Here is a 22,254-nt window from a genome sequence, read left to right as displayed (position 1 = left end):
TCTTACGGATGCGACCTGCCGCAAATTTGCCATGTCCACGCTTGTCACAGTATGGGCATGGATCCAGTTGTATATACTATGTCTGTTGTGCCAGGCTGTTTGGACTGTTTATAAGAACTCAACGGCACGTGAGTCACCCAGACGTGTCGCAAACATCCTCTAATGTCATGTCCCGGTTCTTGCCACGAAGAAGATAAGTTATATCTCAGGCCTCAGGGTCCGCAGTGCCCCGAGTAGGAACATCTCGAAGAATTGCGTCTGTGTAGTTGGCCTCCTCATTGGAGCTAGGGCACTGGATCATAAACTTGCGAATCCCAGCCTGGCGTCGAAGTGCGGCAAAGCTTCGAATAGGCTCCTGTCGGATGACATCTTGGAAGTATTCGAAGATGATGATGGGCGTAGAGTCACATACTGTGATCATGAATAGAAACGTGGTTCATTTGCTTAGTCTCTTGATTTAAGTAGCATCAAGCAATGATCACGGTCAACTGAAACAGACAGAAACCAAAATGTGTAATTGCTTTATAATATGCATTATATCTATTTAATTCTCTACCCTTAAATTTCTTTGACAAAGAATTTATGGTCAGTTCTTTAAATCCCAGTTGATTTCATCATTTAATGCCAGCTTTTTCTTGTATGTAATCAAACAAGAAATCAATTCTTTCAATCTCTTCTGTCCTGTATGCTTCCTGACCTTGGAGACCCTCTCTATTACTATCGAATATCTATGTTATGGTTGGTACGCTCGCCTCGTAGACTATCACCTGGTAGTATTTGTAAACAAAGCCTACCCGATCGCTGAATGTAGAAGATTATCTTGTGGGTTTTTAACTGGTAAGCTTATTTTTCGTTATCTTTAGTGCCATGGTGTGATGTCTGCACTTACCTCCTTTCTTCTCGTATGCGAAAATTAGGCTAAGGCAATTTTAGATGCTTAGCAAGTCGATTAGTCCAACTAGGCTATTATAGTTTCTTGTTCAAGAAGACTGGCCTAACCCTCTCCTAGCTTAACAGCCAACGGTAGGCTGGCCCCGTAGGAGGGTAGAGGGTTTCAAGATTATTTTCAGTGCTGAGTAACCTCATAGGTCCCAGTGCATGGCCTTTGGCCTAAATGTTGTACTCCAATATGGCAGGCTGCCCAATATCCAGTCATGGGGCAGTTTTAGAACCTAGGCGTTGTGTATACCAGTGGAAAGGCTAAAAAACTTGGGTTAGTTTGCAGAATGATGGGAGCAGGCTCTTACACTACCTTTAGTATTACCTAGGGGGACCAGGGTGGCAAAGCCTCCCTGGCCAGGTCAGGTCACAGCACCCTTAGTCAGGTTAGGTAGGTAAGGTCTGGTTAGGTGAGGATATAGAAAGGTTAGGTTCGTTTGTGCCAGTGGAATCTGGGTAAAACTACAGGGTAACTCTGCATGGACTATTACCTTGGAAAAATGATTTTTCCTGTACGTTTAGTGCTGCTGGTGAAGGAGGTGGTGTTTATTTTCGATTAATTATTATTAACCTCATATCTACCCAACATGGTTGGGGGAAATCGTTGGGAGAAAGACCAGACTGCCATGTTGTTGTTATGGAATGGTTTTGAGAATACACAAGTCATTAGGGAGCCATATGCTCAAGGAGGGATTGGTTAAGGAAACCTATTATGAAAGGAACTATACTAACCTAACCTAATCTAGCAGGTCATGTTACTTAGCCTTGGGGGATTCTACCCCCCTGATCCGCTGGTGAAGGAAACTCCACTTTTTACTAAAAGCTCCCCTATGGCACTGCACATGCGTGATAGTGTTCCAGGATGGCCAGCTTATAAAAACATATCAGTTCTGATGTTAATTACAGTCACCCAACAAAAAATAGTGGTAAATTGTTAATAAGCAAAGAAAATACTATAGAAACAGTCAATTTTATATAAGCAACTTACCAAGTAATTACATTCTTATAGTTTCAACTTGCACGGCAACTTAAATTTTGAAATTCGCGGTAGCACTGCTTTTGTTTTGGGTAGGTGACTAGCCCGTCCACTTTCGGGGAAAGAGAGGAACAACTCAGCAAAGAGCTTCAATTTGATTCTGTTGGCTTATGACTGTAGACCAGATGTAGGTAGTCAGCTTATTTTGGAATTATTATACTTTTCTGGTTGATGTTTCGCCCAGTTGGTGAAGTATTCTTACGTTTGGTAGCCTTTGGTGCATTTAACAAGTTTTAGGTTTTCTTTTGGAGACTGTTATTACTGATTTTTGACGTTTTTCACGATTGGAGACAATTTTTTCACTGATTAGACTTTTTTGGATAGTTGACTTGTGCACGCAGGAGTATGTCTGACTCAAGTTCAAGCAAGAAATGGGGAAATTTAAAATCACATTTAACTAAATTGGAAAGAGACAGGAAAAGGAAGGCGGCTTCTAGGGCCGATAGCAAGACCTTACTTAGTCAGGGGTCTACGAAGTCTTCTAATGATATTAATTTTCCAGTTGTCTCTGCTCTTTTATCTTTTGTGTCTCCTATTCCCAGTCCTCTGACTGTGCCACCCTCTCCTTTACCTGGCTCCAACGCTTCCGAACCTGATCCCATTGCCAGCCTCGAATCAAGAATTGACTAGAAATTCGGTCTATTAGTGAACACTGGCCCAAGTAGGGTCATTGATTAGAGTCCTAATGGACAAAATGAGTGAAAAAAGTGCCAGTGAGGTGTTAGTGGAGGAGGTGGCTACTCATCCTGCCGATTCTCCTAGGCAAAAGTCTCTGTCATACTCCCCTAAACCTGGGAGGAGTCATAGTGGAAGCCCAAGGGAGGTCAGTGGGGTCTGCCCACGGGTAGTTGGCCCCTCAGTCGAACCTGTTGTTGCGTCCCAGGTTGCGACAGACAAGCATTGGAAAGGTGTCTCTATGGAAGGGCGTCGCCTTTCCTCTAGTTCAGAGGAGTACAGTCCCAGCCGCCAGTGGCATTTTGCAGACGAATCTAGGCCACTGAAAAGGCGTTCAGCAGACGAGATATGTTCTTCTCTGGTACCCTGCAAGAGGTTCAGAGAACATACTCGCAGCCCTCATCCTGCCTGCAGTTACTGCGACAGCCCAGAGCACTTTTCACTGAAGCGCCCTGCGGTAGAGTGTCAGCACTCAGCATCCAAGCACACTTCTTCCTCTCGCAAGTGTTTGAGCACCCGTCTACTGCTTCCGAACGTCTGATAGCACCCGAGCGCCCAGCAGCACCTGAACTCCCATTAGCTCCCAAGCCCCCAGTAGCACTTGAGCACCCAATAGCACCCAAGTGTCCAGTCTCAGCTTTTGAGCGCTTGGTGCCAATTCCAGTCCTTTCAGCACCAGCCTCCATGCACCCCTCTACTCTTCTTCAGCATCCTACTTCAGGCACTCCTGCGCCTGCAGTTTTTGACCTGTCGTTGGCACCCATTCAGTGCCAACTTGACAGCTAAACCTCCAACAGACTTGTCTTTTTTCCCAGTATCATCAGCAGCGGAAGAAAAAGCAGATCAAGACTCTACTTCATCAGCATATGCGGTCTTGCTGTGCTATTGGCTCATTAGCTTTCTTGATTTCTTCTCTCCAGCAGCTCCGGCTTTGCCTGCCTCTGCCATTTTAATGAGCAGCCAGCCGGTTGATTTGTCCAGGCTACCTAAGATGGTGCGTTCTTCCTCGGCAAGAAAGGCTCTGAACAAAATTGAGGGTTGGCTCTCAGAGAAGAGAGAGCAAGAGAAGGCCTCCTTCAGTTTTCCTCCCTCCAGACTGTCACGCAGGGAAAGTTCCATCTTAGGGAGTCTCTGCCTCCTCCCTCCCAAGGGGACTTCTCTGGGCTCATGGATTCTTCCCGGAGATCAGTTTTTGTGTCAGCCAAAGTGATGTTCTCTGCAATGGAGCTTGATCATCTCCTCAAGAGCATTTTCAAAGCCTTTGAAGTTTTGAGCAGGAGCCCTTGCTAGGAAGATTCAAGATTGTTCCGCTTTACCTGAGGATTGTTCCACGGACTGGCTTGGTGTTCTCTCTTGCACAGACAAGGGCATTAGAGACGGCTCCCAGGAGTTAGCCTCCCTCTTTGCTATGGGAGCACTTAAGAAGAGAGAGCTTTGGTGGTCTTACACTACCAAGGGGTTACTTCTTCACAGAAGTCGGCACTCCTCTGCTCTTCCTTTGATCGCCATCATCTGTTCCTGCAGTCCACAGTTAATGAGATCACATCGGACCTTCAAAAGAAGTCCACACAGGACCTCTTGGCCCAGTCTACTAGATGTCCCAGGGATATGGTCACCTTTGGCACCAAGTCGGTCTCTCCACTCCAGCTGCATTCCTTTCGTGGCAGCAGACAGAGGGCCCCGTCTAGGCCTCAGGCCAACGTCCACTTCTCATATCGTGCCTTTAAGAAGCGTGAAGACTGACCTCTGTACTCCAGCAGGAGCCAGACTCCTTCATTTCTGCAAGAGGTGGAGTGCAAAGGGAACGGAGCAATATATCGTAAAAGTCCTGAGGGAGGGCTACTCCATCCCGTCCAGGGAGAAACCACCCTCAGTCAATACGCCCATCATATTGACTGCCCACTCAGTAGGCTTGGAGAGGAATTCAGCCCTCTCAGAAGAAGTCTCATCCCTCTTCAGGAAGAGAGCAGTACATGCAGTCCCTGGTTTCGACGGGGTTCCATCCGGAAAATCTCAAAAATCAGGAAAACCTTACTTTTAATGTTCTGGGTGCATTGAAAACGATGTAAACTGCATTATTATTGAGTTTTACATCAAAACCTTCAAATTATGATTATTCTGCCGTTTTGGGGCCACATTTCTTCCATGAACAGCCGTAACCCCGAACAGCAAGCCAGGAAATAATTTTGATGAATAACAGGTTTAATAATGAGGAGGAGAATTAATACCCAAGAAAACATAGCACATATTTATGAACAGGTTTAATAATGAGGAGGAGAATTTACCCAAAAGCACTTTACTTTTATGCTTAAACAAATAATAACTTGCAGATACTGAACGGTATCTAAGAACTCTGGTAATATATGGAAAAATAATTAATAAATATAAAAACCCAAAACTTATCTGACATTAAACAAGCAGTTCAAGGGGTCTCCGATTGAATAGGAGCAGTATTCGGAAACAGTTTCTTGAGCGAGAGGTTCTTCTTCAACCACTGATACGAAGATACGCCTGGACACCAAAAATCCAGGAAAAAAGCCACATTCCTGAAATTCCCAAAATCCACAGGCCACACGCACATAACACGGGAACGGAATGCTTCAGCTTTATGGCACAACGCCGGTTCCGACGATGTATCTTCTAAAAGTACCAGTGGCCTTCCCTGAAGACAGACACCTTCTCACTCTCGACCATTTCTGCCGTCGCTGTGACGTGACCTCCGCACCCTTCGGTTCTGAATGATAGAGTCGGAAACAAGCAGTTAAATGGAGTCTAAAGTTTCTGAACAATCATTTAGTCAAACTATTCTACGCTTTTGCTGGAAACCATTCGTACAAATTTGCTTTCTTATATAACAAGAGATGGTTGAAGATATCAGTTCAGGGGTTCTACAACCGTCTCTTTGTAGTCCCCAAGTCATCAGGAGGTTGGAGGCCTGTCCTAGATGTCAGCGCCCTGAATTTCTTCATCCAGAAGATGAAATTCAGAATGGAAATGAACCAGATGGTCCTATCATCCATTCACCAGGGAGATTGGATGATTTCCATCAATATGCAGGATGCTTACTTCCACGTCCCTATCCATTTGGACTCCAAGAAGTACCTCAGGTTTGTGTTCCAGGACAGGGTCTATCAGTTTCAGGCTTTGTGCTTCAGCCTCTCTACGGCTTCTCAAGTGTTTTCTCGGGTTCTCGCCCCCCTTGTGAAGTGTCTCCATCTTATGGGAATCAATATCTCCCTTTATTTGGACGATTGGCTCCTTCGATCCCAGTCGAGGGAGAAGTGTACGGAGGACCTTCGAAAGACCCTTCTCCTAGGCCAAGACTTAGGTTTGTTAATTAATATGCAGAAACCCCAGCTGACACTGATACAGAAGGTTCTTTATTTGGGAATGATGATAAACTCTCATCAGAGTTTTCAGACTTTTTCATCCCCCAAGAGAGTAGAATCCTGCCTACGGATGGTGAACGAATTTCTCTCTCCAAGCCTGCTCAGCCATCAAGTGGATGAGTCTTTTAGGGACTCTATCTTCCAAAGAGCAGTTTGTCTCTCTGGGCAGACTCCACATGAGAATGTTGCAGTTCTTCCTGAGAGCCAGCTGGGACAGGAGATCGCATCCGAACACATTCGTTTTCCCTGTGACTCAAGAAATCAAGAGGGACCTACAATGGTGGAAGTCAGGAAACAGACTTGGAAGGAAAGCCTCTCTTCCCTCTGAGCCCTGACCTAGAATTCTACTCTGACGCGTCGGATCTAGGTTGGAGAGCTCTTCTAGGGAACAAAGAAGTTTCTGGGACATGGTCCCTCGAACAAAGAAGTTGGCATATCAGTGGCGAGGAGGAGCTGAAGGCTATTCATTTTGGGCTACAATTCTTCGCATCGGGAGTTTGCAACAATAGTCCACTCAGACAACACCACTGCCCTGTCTTATATCAAGAAACAAGGAGGGACTCACTCTTTCTCCTTGTGCTTGGCAGCGAGGGACCTTCTCCTCTGGGCAGACTAGAACCAGCTCAAGATACTTATGCATTTTATTCAAGGGAAACCAAGTGTGTTAGCAGATGAACTGAGTCGTCAAAGACAGGTCCTTCCCACGGAATGGACCCTGGATCCGCTAATCTGCGTAGACCTATGGAAACTCTGGGGAAAGTCATTCCTGGACCTCTTCGCAATCTCCAGGAATCATCGACTTAGGTTCTGTTGTCCAGCCCGGACTCTCTGGCGTGGGCGATGAACACCAAGGTACAGGACTTGTTGAACAAGGACCTATATGCATTCCCACCATTCAGCATGGTGAGGGAAGCTCTAAACAAGTTTCTGTCCCACCAAATGTAACGATGACTTTAGTAGCCCCGTTTTGGCCTCTGAAGGAGTGGTTCCCTGATCTCCTTGGACTACTGAGGTTACTCCCTCAAAAGCCAAATCTACTCAGACAGCCTCACTTCAGATGCATCCATCGAGGATTGTCCATGCTGGCCCTAACAGGATACAAACTGTCAGGAAGCTCATTAGAGCGAGAGGACTTTCAAAAGCAGCTGCATAAGCTATTGTTAGGCATAGGCATCAATCCTCTAGCAAAATCTACCAAGCCAAGTGGACAGTCTTCCACGCTTGGTGTAGAAGACATAAGCATTTCTTCTTAGACGTCTATAGCAGAGATAACAGACTTTCTACTCTACTTGAGGTCCTCTAGAGGTCTGTCTTCCTCTACCATCAGAGGTTACAGGGCCATGCTGGGCTCTGTTTTTCACCACAGGTTTAGATCTATCCGCAAACTAGGATCTGTCCGATCTCATAAATCATTCGAAACATCCGAACAGAAGCGGTCTCTTGGAACCTGGATGTAGTCCTGAAATGGCTCTCTGGTCCTCCTTTCAAGCTGCTTCGTTCAACGACGTTAAGGGACCTTACTAGAAAGACCCTCTTTTTTGTGGCTTTAGCAATTGCTAAGCAGGTCTGTTCTTTTACCCTTGGTTTCTTGGCCAAGAACGAGACCCCACCCAAGACCTGGCTCGTTCTTTCGCCATTAAGAACTTAATGGAGATTCTGGCCCCAGAAGAGGAAGAGAGAGCTCTTTGTCCTGTAAGCGCATTAAGGTACTACTGTACCTGCATAGGACCGAGAGAATCAGAGGACCTGTTAGTAACCTGTGGTGATCTGTTAAAAATCCTTCCCGACCCCTTTCTAAGAATGCCTTGTCATTCTTTCTAAGGGACCTTATTAAAGAAGTGCATTTCCAGATTCGAGAGGATGTTTTGTGCCTTTGATTAAGGTTAAAGCTCGTGAGATCAGAGCGGTTGCTACCTCATTAACTTGTAAACATAACTTGTCTCTCTCTTCCATTTTACAATTTGGAGGTGTAAGTCGATTTTTGCAACGCATTACCTGCATGAAGTGGAAACAATGTATGAGAATTGCAGTGCCCTTGGTCCATTGTCAGTTGCTGGCATGGTTTTGGGGGAAGAAGCATAAGAAGCATCCCTTCCATCCCTTTTTCTCTTTGCCTTGACATAGGGTGTTGAGTCTTAGGGGAGCCTGGGAGTACCATGTACCTGGAGTACTCACTAGTTTTTTAGTGGATGGGTGGTGGTTTTTTATTATGTGTTGTAGGTGAGAGCGTTGTTTGTCTGGTTGTTTTATTGTGGTACTGCTCCCAGGGCAGGAGCAACTGTTGATGCTTTGCTAGCCATTGGAAATGTCCTTCGCTGGCGCTCCACAGCTATGCTGCCACGCCACTACAGGTTAAGATGAGCACCAACCAGAGTTAGTATCTACCTGCAGCAGCTCTCTTACCAGGTAAGGAAACAACAAGCATTGTTTCAATTGTAGCAAACTTTCTGTTCTCAGATTCATTACCATTACTGTTTTGGGGTAGAATATGTCCATCTATCCCACCTCCTGTCAATGTGGGATTCAGCTATGTAATGACATTTTTATGATAAAGTTTTATATATACTTACCAAGTAATTACAGAATTGGAGCCTCCCTCCTCCTCTCGTGTGGACATAATGGCACAGACAAATTGAAGCTCTTTGCTGAGTTGTTCCTCTCGTTCCCCGAAAGTGGGCGGGGCTAGTCACCTACCCAAAACAAAAGTAGCGCTACCATGAATTTCAAAATTTAAGCTGCCATGTGAGTTAAAACTATAGCTATATAATTACTTGGTAAGTATATATAGAACTATTTTTTATCATATAAATGTCATTTTCCAAGGTAATACTCGATAGACAGGCCAGCCAAGAACCCTAGGATATCATTTTACAAAGGGTAATTATTCCTACACAAATACAAAACATCGGTCTTTACATAGGAATTACAGTCGCCCCCCGTATTCGCGGGGATGCATACCAGAACCTCCCACGAATAGTTAACCACCCCCTTTAAAAATGCTTATAACTGCCAGTCTTGAAAGTTCAAATACCAGATGTTTACCTTAAATTAGCATCCTACATCAAATATACCTTAAACTGTTATCCTATTACAGGCAGTCCCCGGTTATCTGCGTTCCGGTTTTACGGCACTTGTCTAGTGATGATGATAACCAAATTTTCGACACCAATCTCCAGTTGTCAGCACAGATCCCTGGATTGGTACTGATAACCGGGGATCAGCGCTATTATCGCCGATTTCTGGTTATTGGCGATTTTTGGTTATCGCCACGCTGTCGGGAATGTTACCCCTGCCAGTAACTGGGGACTGCCTGTATTGTATTAATCTTTAAAGTGATATTATTAATATTTCAAAGTAATCTTAATAATTTTACCCTTAAAAATATATACGGTATGTATCTACTGCTAACCCTTCCAGCCAATAACAGAGAGAGAGAGAGAGAGAGAGAGAATATCTTTCTATCAACCACTCTCCCTTTTGGTCTATCTGTCTATCTATCTATATATCTATCTCTCACATTCCTTTGGCATGTGAGAGAGAGAGATAGATTTCAGTATCCTTCATAGGGTACTTGACCACAAAGTGGCAACATTTATTTGACAGCCGAGTGGCAATATCTTCTACCCTTGCAGTCAGTATGTCAAGATATTTGACATAGACAGCTTACACCCCCCTCGCTCCAAAGCTATCGAAAAAAGATGAGGGAAGAATTTATATTGAAGTAAAATCTTACTAATTCACTATACATTATTTTCTTTACATTAATATGAATATTTGAAAATGAACATTAATGTTAATATTAATTTTGTTCATGAGACTTACCTGTCAGATATATATATAGCTGTATTCTCCGAAGGACCGACAGAAATTCAAAAACTTACGGCACACGCAGTGGGGCCAGGTGGTTAGTACCCATTCCTGCCGCTGGGAGCCGGGTATCAGGAACCATTCCCATTTTCTATTCAGATTTTCTCTGTCGCCGGTATTGTCAACACCCGTTGTCAATACCTCTGTCATTGGATTTCGAAAACTTTTTCCACTTGAGTATTCTGATTGTCTTTTGGTTTTTGACTTTGGATTTGTGGATAGGCATACGCTTTTGGGGACTGTTTTGATTTTGGCTTTGGCTTTTCTTTGAACACAATGTCTGGTTCTAGTTCTGCTAGTTTCAGGTGTGTGTTGTGAAGGAGTGTAAGGTGAGGCTACCGAAAGCTTGGTAGACCCTCACTCAGTATGCATGAGATGTAGAGGGCATGTCTGTTTGTTGGATGATCGCTGCAAGGAGTGTGAGTCTTTGCCTGATTCCGATTGGAAGGTTTACGACTCTTATGTGCGCAAGTTAGAGCGTGACCGTATCAGGAGGTCTTCCTCCAGGAGTGTGTCTGCTGGTGGGAGTCAGGGTAATAATTTGTCACCTGTTAACCCTTCTAATGCTTCACCTATCCCAGTAGTGTTGCCTTCGGACCCTGTGATTGCATCTGCGGAAGGTAATGCCCTTGCGCAGATTTTGAACTCCATTCGTGCTTTGGAGTCGAAGGTGCTGGCGATTGAAAGTGTTGTGAAGTGCAGTGATCCCCCTAGTGTTGTGGAGGGGGCGTCAGATCGGCCCTATAATGCCTCTAGGCCTGGACCTCTGCTGAACTCCCAGGACTCAGGGAGTGGGCATGTCGAAAGCCACAAGAGGGTTACGGGGACCCCTCACCGATCTGGCGTCCCTTCGGCAGGCCCTGTTGTCGTTTCCCAGGCTGCCAAGGATCGTGCTCGCGGACGCGTCCTTAAGGATTGCTTCTCGTCCTCTGAGGCGCCCTCTCCACGCAAGGGGTTGTGTTCTTGGTTGGACTCTCGCGCTTTCCAGAGAAGCTTTGCAGAGGAGGACGCTTCTCCTCCTCTTTCTCGAGCACTCGTTTCTTCTCCTGAGTGGTTCCACGAGTTGCCGGCGCAAAAGAGGACCAGGACTTCTTCCGAGGAGGACGTTTTTGAGCGTCCCAGTCGCCCCAAGAAGAGAGCTGTCGTCGCCCATGGTAGAAGGAAGAGGACGTCCCCTTCTTCTTCTCACAAGAGCAGCCCTTCTCTTGAGAGGGAGTCTTCTCCTTCGAAGCATCTTCTCCAGGACATGCAGCGGCAGTTGGCTTCCCTACTTGCTGCAAAGGAGTCTGAACCTCGCAGGCGCCGCAAGGATTTGAAGCTGCCCGTAAGAGGTCTAAGAGGTCTCCCTCTCTTGCTCTTCGTTCGTCTCTCTCTCTCCGGCGAGTTCTCCTGGTCGCCCTCATCGTTCGTTGGATCGTCGGGTTTCTTTGCCTCGTCTTGACGCTCCTCAGGCTGCTGATCCTAACGTTTCTTTTGCTGGTCAGGACGCCCCTCTTGCAGCTCGACAAGACGCTCGAAGGGATACGCGGCAGGACATTCGGCATGACGCTCGTCTGGCTTCTCAGGACGCTCTTCAGGACGCTCGGTAAGACGCTTCTCTCCCCTCTCGTCTGGACTCTCGTCAGGACGCTCGGCAGCATTCGAGGCAGGACGCTCGGCAGGACGCTTCTGTGCGGGACGCTCCAGAATTTTCTTCTGCTCTTTCACGCAAGAAGAGGTCTCTTTTCCGAATCGGGCCTCAAGGTCTTAGTCTTCCTCAAGTTCCGGAAGACTCTCCTGTTGCTCCCGTCGAAGAGGGAGAGTTGTCTTATGAGTTGGAGTCTGCAGAGCAGGAACAGCCCCCTTTGTCGTCTTCATCGGGCTATCAGGTTTTGGCCAGCATGCTGAGAGAATTATTTCCTGATAAATTTCAGCCTTCTGCTCCTCTCTCTCCCCCTTCGCAGTTAGCTTCGTCGAAGGTGAGGAAATCGCCCGGCTTCCTTCAGATGAAGACATCGCTCGCTACCAAGAAAGCCTTCAAGAAAGTTAATTCGTGGATGGAGGATCGGAAAACTCAAGGCAAGTCTTCCTTTGCCCTACCTCCGTCTAGATTGTGCGGGAAGGCTGGGATATGGTACGAGACTGGAGAAGAAATTGGCTCCAGAGTCCCTTCTTCTTCCCAAGGAGACTTCGCGAGTCTGGTCGACGCTCCAAGGAGGGCTCTCCTTTCTTCAGCGAAGGTGACCTGGACGCTTTCGGAGACTGACCATCATCTTAAAGGGCTTTTTAGGACTATGGAAGTCTTCAACTTTTTAGATTGGTGCTTGGGGGCCTTGGACTTGAGGACTCGGAGTCCAGACTCTATCTCTCTGGGGGAGCTGTCCAGTGTGCTGTCGTGCATGGACAAGGCTGTCAGAGATGGCGTGGATGAACTGGCTGCTCACTTTGGTACGACCCTCTTGAAGAAGAGGGCTTTATACTGCAATTTTGCAGCAAAGTCAGTTTCTCCTGTGCAGAGGGCGGAATTGCTTTTCGCCTCTTTCTAGCCATCTCTTCCCCAGCCGTTAGTCAAGGATCTCGCCTCCAGCCTTAAGGAGAAGGCTACACAAGACCTTCTCGCGCAGTCTTCCAGGCTTCCTAATGTCCTGTCCACGTCTTCTCAGGGACTAGCCGCCAAGAGGCAGAAGCCCTTTCGTGGCAAAGCTTCCTCCTCAAAATCCTTTCCTCGAGGAAGAGGCCTCTCCAGAGGTGGAGCCCCTTCTAACCCAAGGGGCAAGAAATGATACACCGGACCTCCAGACACCAGTAGGAGCCAGGCTTCTTTTGTTTTCGGAAGCCTGGAGAGTAAGAGGGGCGGACTCCTGGTCCCTCAGTGTAATCGGGAAAGGTTACAGGATCCCATTCCTCGAATTTCCCCCCCTGTCTTCAACACCCAGGGATCTGTCGCCCTCTTACCGCCCAGAGAAGCAACAGATTCTTTTCGATCTGCTTGAACAGATGCTCGAGAAGAGAGCCATAGAGCAAGTCCTGGATTTGGATTCTCCAGGATTCTACAATCGTCTCTTCTTGGTTCCAAAACAGTCAGGGGGGTGGAGACCAGTCCTGGACGTCAGCAGACTGAACCATTTTGTTGTCAAGGAGAAGTTCAAGATGGAGACGTCTCAGTCCGTTTTAAGTGCGTTAAGACCAGGCGATTGGATGGTCTCGCTGGATCTCCAGGACGCCTATTTTCACGTCCCCATTCATCCTCGGTCAAGGAAGTATTTGAGGTTTGTCCTGGGGGGATGAGTGTACCAGTTCAGGGCTCTGTGTTTCGGACTGAGTACGGCTCCTATGGTCTTCACAGTTCTGATGAGGAACGTTGCCCGGTGGCTTCACCTAGCGGGCATAAGGATCTCGCTCTATTTAGACGACTGGCTCATTCGAGCTTCGTCGAAAGAAAAGTGTCTGGAGGACCTGCACTCAACGTTGGAGCTGACGAAGTCCCTGGGACTTCTAGTGAACTTCGAGAAGTCACATCTGATCCCTTCTCAGTCCATTATTTACCTGGGGATTCAGATGGGTTCAGTGGCTTTTCGAGCCTTTCCATCCCAGGAACGTCAGCAGCACTGCTTCGAAAAAGTTTCGGCCTTCCTGGCGAAAGAAACATGCTTGGTGAGGGAATGGATGAGTCTGCTGGGGACCATTTCATCGCTGGAGAAGTTTGTTTCCCTGGGGAGGTTGCATCTCAGACCCCTCCAGTTTTTCCTTGCGGACAACTGGACGAACAAGGAGGATCTAGAGGAGACTCTCAAGATCTCTCTCTCTGCCAAGGACCATCTAAGGTGGTGGCTCGATCCCGCAAAATTGGCAGAAGGGGTTTCTCTCTCTCTTCAGAACCCCGACCTAGTGTTGTTTTCCGACGCGTCCACGTCGGGATGGGGAGCAACACTAGGGGGGGAGGAAGTGTCAGGCACCTGGAAGGGGGAACAGGTGTCCTGGCACATCAATCTAAAAGAGTTGGGAGCGATTCTCTTAGCTCTTCAGTTCTTCGAAAGTCAGGTTGTAGGCCGGGTGGTTCAGATCAACTCGGACAACACCACAGCCCTGGTGTACCTCAAGAAACATGGAGGTACTCATTCTCGGTCCCTGTTCCTGATTGCAAAAGAGATCCTGTTGTGGGCCCATTCTCGACAAGTTACGCTTCTCCACGCGATTCGTAGCAGGGGTCGAGAACGTGACTGTATGGACCTTCTCAGTCGGCAGCGTCAACTTCTTCCGACAGAGTGGATCCTGCACGCAGAGGTAAGTCAGGAGCTTTGGAAGCTTTGGGGGCGTCCTCTGGTGGACCTTTTGCAACGTCAAGGATGACAAGGCTACCTCTGTACTGCTCTCCGTGCTCGACCCAGGGGCAGTAGCAGTAGATGCCCTCCTTTGGGACTGGAAGGGTCTGGACCTGTATGCCTTTCCCCCATTCAAGATCCTGGGGGAAGTCATCAGGAAGTTTGTGGCCTCAGAAGGGTCGAGGATGACATTAATCGCCCCCTTTTGCCCTTCAGCGGAGTGGTTCACAGAGGTCATGACATTCCTAGTGGACTTCCCAAGGACGCTTCCTATGAGAATAGATCTTCTCAGACAACCCCACTTCGAGAGGTACCACAAAAACCTTCCCGCTCTGAGTCTGACTGCATTCAGACTATCGAAAAGTTGGTCAGAGCGAGGAGTTTTTCAAGACCAGTGGCTAAGGCGATCGCCAACGCCAGGAGAGCCTCCTCCAATGCAGTGTACCAGTCGAAGTGGGTCATATTCAGGAAGTGGTGCAAGCTTAAGGGAATTTCCTCTACCACAACCTCTGTGTCCCAGATAGCCGACTTTCTGTTTTATTTGAGGAAGGAATTAAAGCTGGCAGTACCTACCATCAAAGGTTACAGAAGCATGCTGTCAGCGGTTTTTAGGCATAGAGGCCTCGACCTAACGGACAACAAAGACCTTCACGATCTTCTAAGGTCTTTTGAAACTTCTAAGGTAGCTCACTCAAAGTTGCCTTCGTGGAATTTAGATGTTGTCCTAAAATTCCTAATGTCGAAACGATTCGAGCCTCTACATTCTGCATCCTTCAAGGACGTATCCAGAAAAACTATTTTCCTAACTGCTCTGGTGACAGCGAAGAGAGTTAGTGAACTTCAGGCTATCAGCAAGATTATAGGCTTTAGAGGCCATGATGCGGTATGTTCTCTGAGCCCTATGTTTCTTGCTAAAAATGAAAACCCGTCTTCCCCTTGGCCCAGGTCCTTCGAGATTAAAGGTTTGACGGAGATCATTGGACAAGAACCAGAGAGAACCCTGTGCCCTGTCAGGGCTCTGAAATTTTACTTACAGAGGACTCAGGATTGTCGAGGTCCTTCTAACAATCTGTGGTGCTCGGTTAAGAGGCCGGATTTACCTCTTTCTAAGAATGCTCTGGCGTTCTTTTTAAGAAGCACCATTATAGATGCCCATTCCAGTGTTCATGACAAGGATTTGAGCCTTTTGAAAGTCAAGGCTCACCAAGTGAGAGCCATTGCTACCTCAGTGGCTTTCCAGAAAAACTTGTCTCTCAATGACATTCTAGGTGCCACTTTTTGTGAAGCAATTCTGTGTTTGCTTCACATTACCTTACTGAAGTAAAGACTTCCTACGAGAATTGCTGTGTGCTAGGGCCTTACGTTTCCGCAAATACGATCTTGGGGGCAGAAAGCGACACTCATCCTCTCGTATAGTTAATGGTTAGGTGTGTTTTTAATTTTTAGTTATGGTGTTTTTTTATGGTTGTTGGGTCGCCACCGGGGGTGGTCGTCCCAGTCCTTAGCTTATGTTATGACTTCATGACGTAGCTAGGCTTGGTCAGGTGGTTGTTTTGTTTGTCGTTTGCCCTCACAGTAAGGTCATATGGTCTAGTCACATTGTGGTCTCGCCCCCGTTGACAGATCATCTAGAATTCACCAGCTTTATAGGTCGCTACCTCGCTGGAGACTCTAGTAAAGCAGAAGCAGACTTGGGTGACAGTAATCACGAAGTCAGCAATGCTAACAGGTAAGGAACCAAGGCGTCAATCGCCTACATATGTTTGTTTCCTAAATCCTATTCTGTCTCTTCCCACCTCCAATGGTGGGATTCAGCTATATATACGAGTATATCTGACAGGTAAGTCTCATGAACAAAATGATATTTTTATAATAAAATAAAGTTTGTTCATACTTACCTGGCAGATATATATAATCATAGTACCCATCCTCCTCCCCTCAGGAGACAGTAGCTCTAGAAAATCTGAATAGAAAATGGGAATGGTTCCTGATACCCACCTCCCAGCGGCGGGAATGGGTACTAACCACCTGGCCCCACTGCGTGTGCCGTAAGTTTTTGAATTTCTGTCGGTCCTTCGGAGAATACAGCTATATATATATCTGCCAGGTAAGTATGAACAAACTTTATTTTATTATAAAAATATCATATTTGAAAAACAGCAATATTAAAATTAATGTTGATATTTGAAAAATAGTAAATCATTTATTTATCATACAAAACAAATAAACATACATACTGTATTACATATTCATCAAAATTCTCTGATCTCAGTAAGAGAGAGAGGGAGAGAGAAACTGGGAAAGGAAAGGAGAAAGAGAGAGAGAGTAGTATTTTATTGTTATAATAATAATAATAATTATTATTATTATTATTATTATTATTATTATTATTATTATATTATTACAGGCAGTCCCCGTTATCGGCAGCCTCGGTTACTGGCGATCCTGTTTTATGGCGCTTGTCTAGCGACGACGATAACCAGATTTTTGTCGCTGATAACCGGTTAACGGCGCTGATCGCCTCTTATCAGCAGCGCCGCTAACCGGGGATCAGTGCTATTATCACCTATTTTCGGTTAGCGGCGATTTTCGGTTGTCATCACGCCGTCGGGAACGGAACCCCGCCGATAACCGGGGACTGCCTGTATTATTATTTTTATATTTAATCTTATTATTTAATACTGTATTACTGTATTATTATTAAATTTTATTACTATTACTGTATTACAGGCAGTCCCCGGTTATCGGCGATCCGGTTTTTCGAGGCTTGTCTAGCGATGAAAATCAGCAATTTTCGGTGCCGATATGTGCTGATTTCCGCTTATAGGCACTGATACATACCTAACAGAGGCACCGATAACCAAAAGTCAGCCGAATGATTTTCGGCACTGAAAATGTGCTGAAAATTGCCGCTTTTCGCTTGTCTGCGATTTTTACTTATCGTCACACCATCAGAACAGAACCCCAGCCAATAACCGGGGACTGGCGTTCTGTTCTGATGTCATGACAATAACCGAAAATTGCAGATAACTGAAAATCAGCGATTTTCAGTTATCAACGCCTCTGTTATGTATGTATCGGCACAAATACCCAATTATCAGTGTCAGTAAGCAGTTATCAGCGATTTTTGGCACCAAAAATTGCAGATTTTCATTGCTAGACAAGCCCCGTAAAAGCGGATCGCCAATAACTGGGGACTGCCTGTATCTGCAAAAATTCTGGGAATAACAAGTATCTGCAAAAGAAAAAATCCGTGAAGGGGTGAGTTTTCCTGTGAATAATTTATATATAGGTTCCATAGAAAATTCTGTGGATCACTGAGTCCACAAATCATGAGCCTGTGAATCCGGGGGGTCGACTGTACCTTCAGCATGAGCTGGAACCGGCTATTCTACACAACAAGGTTGTTCAGTAGTTGAACTACCAGTGAGAGGGGCTAGGGGTACCCTCACCACCTCCTTTCACTGAGTTGCGTAACCACTTGCCGTATACCCTTCGTTCAGAGCGGAAACATTTCATTGTCTTCCTCTGCCCGAATGTTTGCCAGCCCTTCTCTGCACTTCTTCACGGTTTTCCCTGTTGTGTTGTGCTTTGTCATATTGATACATTGGTATATCTGTTCTTGTTTTCTTGGTCCTTGCAATGCAGACCCAGGAATCACCTAAGCCTTTACCCCATCTGTGCCCTGGCGTAGGGAAGCGACGTTGTAATTGCTTCCTTTCATCCACTGAGGTTGATTCACACACTGTTTGCGCAAGATGTCGCAAATGTGTGTGCTCCATTACTAATATTTTTATGGAGTTTTGTAATTGGTCTCTGGAGCAGTGGATGCGGTTTGCTGGAAAGAGAAAATCCAGGAGGGCTGCCATCCGTCCTTGGAGGGATGTTCTCTTCCAAGGACACCGGATAGCGCCCTGTCTCTTCTCATGTGACTCTCCATTGCTGCTATCTCTTCTAGGGGAGAGGTCACTTCCCCGCCTTCCCCTGTTGCTTTGGCAACGAGTGGTTCCAGGGGGAGGACAGAGGCCGATCACAATCGCTCAAGGGCTTCTTCCGTTTGGTCAGGGGGAGAGCAATCTTCCCCTGGATAAAGGGAGGCAGCCAATACTAACCCATCTTTTGCAGGTCTGGTAGAGATCAGGAAGACCTTTCAGGAATTTAGAGACCTCTGGCTCTCCCTTGGTCTTCCCAGGGAGCCATTGGTGCGGGGCTTGATCACGCACCTTAGTGCTTCGAAATTACCACCTGTCTTGACCGCTTCGGTGACTGGAGCTACGGTGTCAGTCACAGGATCCAGAGGAACTTCACTGCGGTCAAGGCTCCGTCATTTGTTCGCCTGGTTCCTTCAATTTCTAACCCCCTCCAATGTCTCCTGACTCCAAGGATCTCCTAGACAAGTTGTTGAAGAGGCACAAGTGTGACTGCAAGAGGACATCGGAGAAGAGACTCCATTCGCCGTTGTCTTCATCATCGGTGTCTATGTCACCTCCTGCCTTTGCCTCCTCCACTTCTTCTTCCACGGGTCCCTTTATGCAGACAGACCTGAGGAAGGAAAAGGTTGCTGCTCTTAACCGTAAGAAGGCCCAGAGGCATGGAAGCAGCGCATGTTTGGACCAGCCAAGACTCAGCTTCAACAAGCCAAGTCCTTGTATGTGGTTCCCCCACGTTCACCGACTTTCAAGGCACCATTTCCAGACAACAAATGTCTCCTATGTCTAGTAAAGAACTGCCACGTGGGGCTCCAAGGATTCGCCCTGGAAACTCATCTGCATTATGGGCCCCTGTGTAGAAACGTCAGCTGTCACACACCATATCTTGGATACCCCGTGTGCTTGGGTCTCCCCGACCCGTGTCACTGAAGGTTCTTCTGCCCGGGTTCCCACGGACCCGCACAGCTACAGTGAGTGTTCACAGTCTCCAGACCAGGACGTGGCTGACAGAGAGAGTGAGCGAACAGCATGCAGGGGCTACTCCCACCCCTGCAACTCCGATGCACTGAGATGTAGCTCCTACGAACCATGCTTTGGTTGATCGGAAGTCAGGGTCCCATGACGGCGATGCCGACTATAGAGTCCACATACCCGACAGAGCATGGAGGAGGTCCCCCACTCAATCGTATTCGTGCATAGAGGCCTCGCACTTGGAGAAGATTTCCAGCATGTCTTTGGAACAGCCCATGCTCTTGCCCAACGATACGCAATTGCTCTCTTAGGGGCAGGTCCTGCTTGCGTTCGCGTGAACGGGTCTACTCTCCTCGGGATGGCTTCCGAGCACATTCGCGGGAATGTGTGTTCTCCCCCAGGGACAGCCCCCATTCACTTTCGTGTGATGGGATGGAGCTCTCCCAGACCTGTGCATCGATTGTCACCATGCATTGACAATCATCCACAGCCTTGCTCTCCTGCCAGGACTTTGACCTCCAGTGGGTTTGGGAAGGGTGCTAGGCCCCTCTCACCTGTTCCTTCAACCTTCTGGGGGTATTCTGGGACCCATGGAATGGACAGGACTCAGGTTGACGATCAGGAAATGGTTTCCTATTGTAGCCCTTTGTACACCCCTGGTTCATTCTTAGGACCGGAACAGACTTATGCACGGGTGTCAGAGAGAGGTCATGGGGGTTCTGATTAGGGTGTCTCACCTGCAGAGAGAACAACTCAGGACGACCGCAACTTGGAAGGCCAGAAGGTCCCCTCCCCAAGGATGCGGACACCCTCGAGCTGTAGAGGTCATACATTGAGATTGTTAAGCTGATTCATCAGTACAACAATCTAGGGGAAGAGACTTTGGCAACTGATAAGGTTGTTCCTTTGGGCCTAGAAGCACTGGTTCGACCCTGCAAGGAATCCTCCCCTTCCATCAAGTTGCCATGGTCAAGGCTTTCTGAGTTGGTCCTGGGCCAGGTGATCTCTCTTTGTCTCTGGGAGGGCAGCAGTGGAGGATTCCTTTCAGCACCCTTGGGACATTCTTGACATTCGTCAGTTGATCATTGGGGTATGATCACCACGAACCTCAGAATGACCCTGGTGGCTCCCAAATGGCCACATGCTGAGTGGTACCCGGACTTGATAGCTGCTATCCGATGCCAAAAATTGCCAGTTTTCGTTGCTAGACAACCCCGTAAAACTGGATCACCAATAACCAGCGACTGCCTGTATTAATATTACATGCCATACAATTTGGCTGTATCGAGTGGGAAAGAGTTTCCATCACTTCAGTGGCCCATAAATGAATGGTGGCAACTGTAGAATTCAGCTCAGCTCAATCTGTGGCCATCTCAGGGAGATCAGTATTGTTCTTGACTTGATGGGGGGATGTCTTGCTCCACTCTCTCCCATGGTGTCATTATATTTATTTGCTCATAAATATACCCAGGAATTGCTGTTGGTTTTAGTTCTTGTCTTTTATGATATGATGTCAGTTATAATTGTAATGTTGCAAAGAAAAGTGTGCAAAGAAATATTAGAAAAAACATGTATACCTCCAAAAAAGTTACTGCATCTCCCGATCTCAGTAAATATTTACATAAATATTTTACAACATATATACTCTGAATTTGTTACTGATTTTATTTCTTATCTGTTATGATATTTTGTGAGCTGTAGTTATAATTTTACAAAATAAAATAAATTATTAAAAAAACATGTATAACTTGGTAAAATTTGATTATTTTGTAAAAGAGGCCACACACAGGGTTGTAAATAGTCATTTTCAACTTCCCGTGGAAGGTAGGGAAAATTTTTTTAGAATTTTTTTTCGTACACCATGTGCATTTGCATATCTTCCACTATCCTTTGATGTGTTTTTTTCTTAAATTGGCCAACCTTAAAGTTTGCCTGGTCGGGTGGTTGCATGATGTATAATTAGTCCGTCCCATGAGCGGTCGCTACTTCCCTGGCATTTAGACATAACTTGTCTCTCTACGATCTTGCAGTCAACGTTCTGGAGATGCAAATCCATCTTCGCCTCATACTACCTCAAGGAGACAGAGACCGTGTTTGAAAATTGTAACACTTTAGGACCTTTATCCATGGCTGGCATGGTGTTGGGAGAGGAAGCATAGAGAACTCTCAGTTCCTTTGCTGTCCACTTGCCTTGAATTAAGGTTCTGAGTCTGTGGGAAGCCTGGGGTTGGGGGTACTTTGTACCTGGAGTACCCAACAGTTTTGTTTTTAATGATTTGGGTTGTGGTTTTAATTCTGTGGTGTAGGTGATAATGTTGTTCTTATGGGCAAGGGAATCATTTAAACTTTGTCAGCATACGGTGTACTTCCTCCGCTGCAAAGTTCCCACTAATGCAGGGGCGACCCTTGGCTACACTGCCACGCCCACCACAGGTTGAGAGAAGTGCTGACCAGAGGCAGTACCTACTTGCAGCAGCTCTCTCAACAGGTAAGGAAACAACAAACATTTATTTAATGCTAGCAACCTTTCTATTTCAAATTCATTACTTACTTAATGCTTGGGAGTAGAATATGTCCACCTCCTAACAATGTGAATCAGCTATGTAATTACTTGGTAAGTTACTTATATAAAAATGACATTTTTATAAAATAAAGTTTTATATATACTTACCAAGTAAGTAATTACGTGAGCGGAGCCCGCCGTCTTAGCCTTTTATGGACATTAGAGCATGAAATGAATTGAGCTCTCTGCTAAGTTGCTCCTTTAAGGCCTGGATATTGGGCAGGACCTTATCATGTACACACAAACGATAGAAGTGCCACCATGTGAATCTGAATTTTTAAGCTGCCGTAGGTTAGGAACCAATAGCCATGTAATTACTTATACAGTATATAAAACTTTATTGTATCATAAAAATGTCATTTTTCCCAGGTATACAAACCAAAGGTATTTATCATAATTACACCACCACCTACTTTATCCCTATGGCCAAAGAAAAAGCAGTTAGTGACAGAAGGAGAGTAAGGGGGTATTCCTCCACTCACCCTTATAACCACCAGTTAATGACCTTGTTACTAAGTCTGTGGTTGTTCCAGCTCAAGCCGAAGATACTCCTATATAAAAGGCTCTGGTTTGTGTACCTATG

General features: G+C 46.3%; 1 protein-coding gene across 1 annotated transcript in view; it reads left to right on the top strand.

The window, feature by feature from the left end:
• Positions 1 to 700: 700 nt before the first annotated feature.
• Positions 701 to 22,254, top strand: part of LOC136849174 (uncharacterized) — a 110,946-nt gene continuing 89,392 nt past the window's right edge. Inside the window, exon 1 of the mRNA XM_067122285.1 lies at positions 701 to 837. The gene's annotated coding sequence lies outside the window, so the exon portion shown is untranslated. The remainder of the gene's footprint in view (positions 838 to 22,254) is intronic.

Source organism: Macrobrachium rosenbergii, chromosome 20 (assembly GCF_040412425.1).
Source record: "Macrobrachium rosenbergii isolate ZJJX-2024 chromosome 20, ASM4041242v1, whole genome shotgun sequence".
NCBI lineage: Eukaryota > Metazoa > Arthropoda > Malacostraca > Decapoda > Palaemonidae > Macrobrachium > Macrobrachium rosenbergii.
Note: the sequence above shows the minus strand (reverse complement) of the source record. Positions and strands in the feature narration are given on the sequence as shown.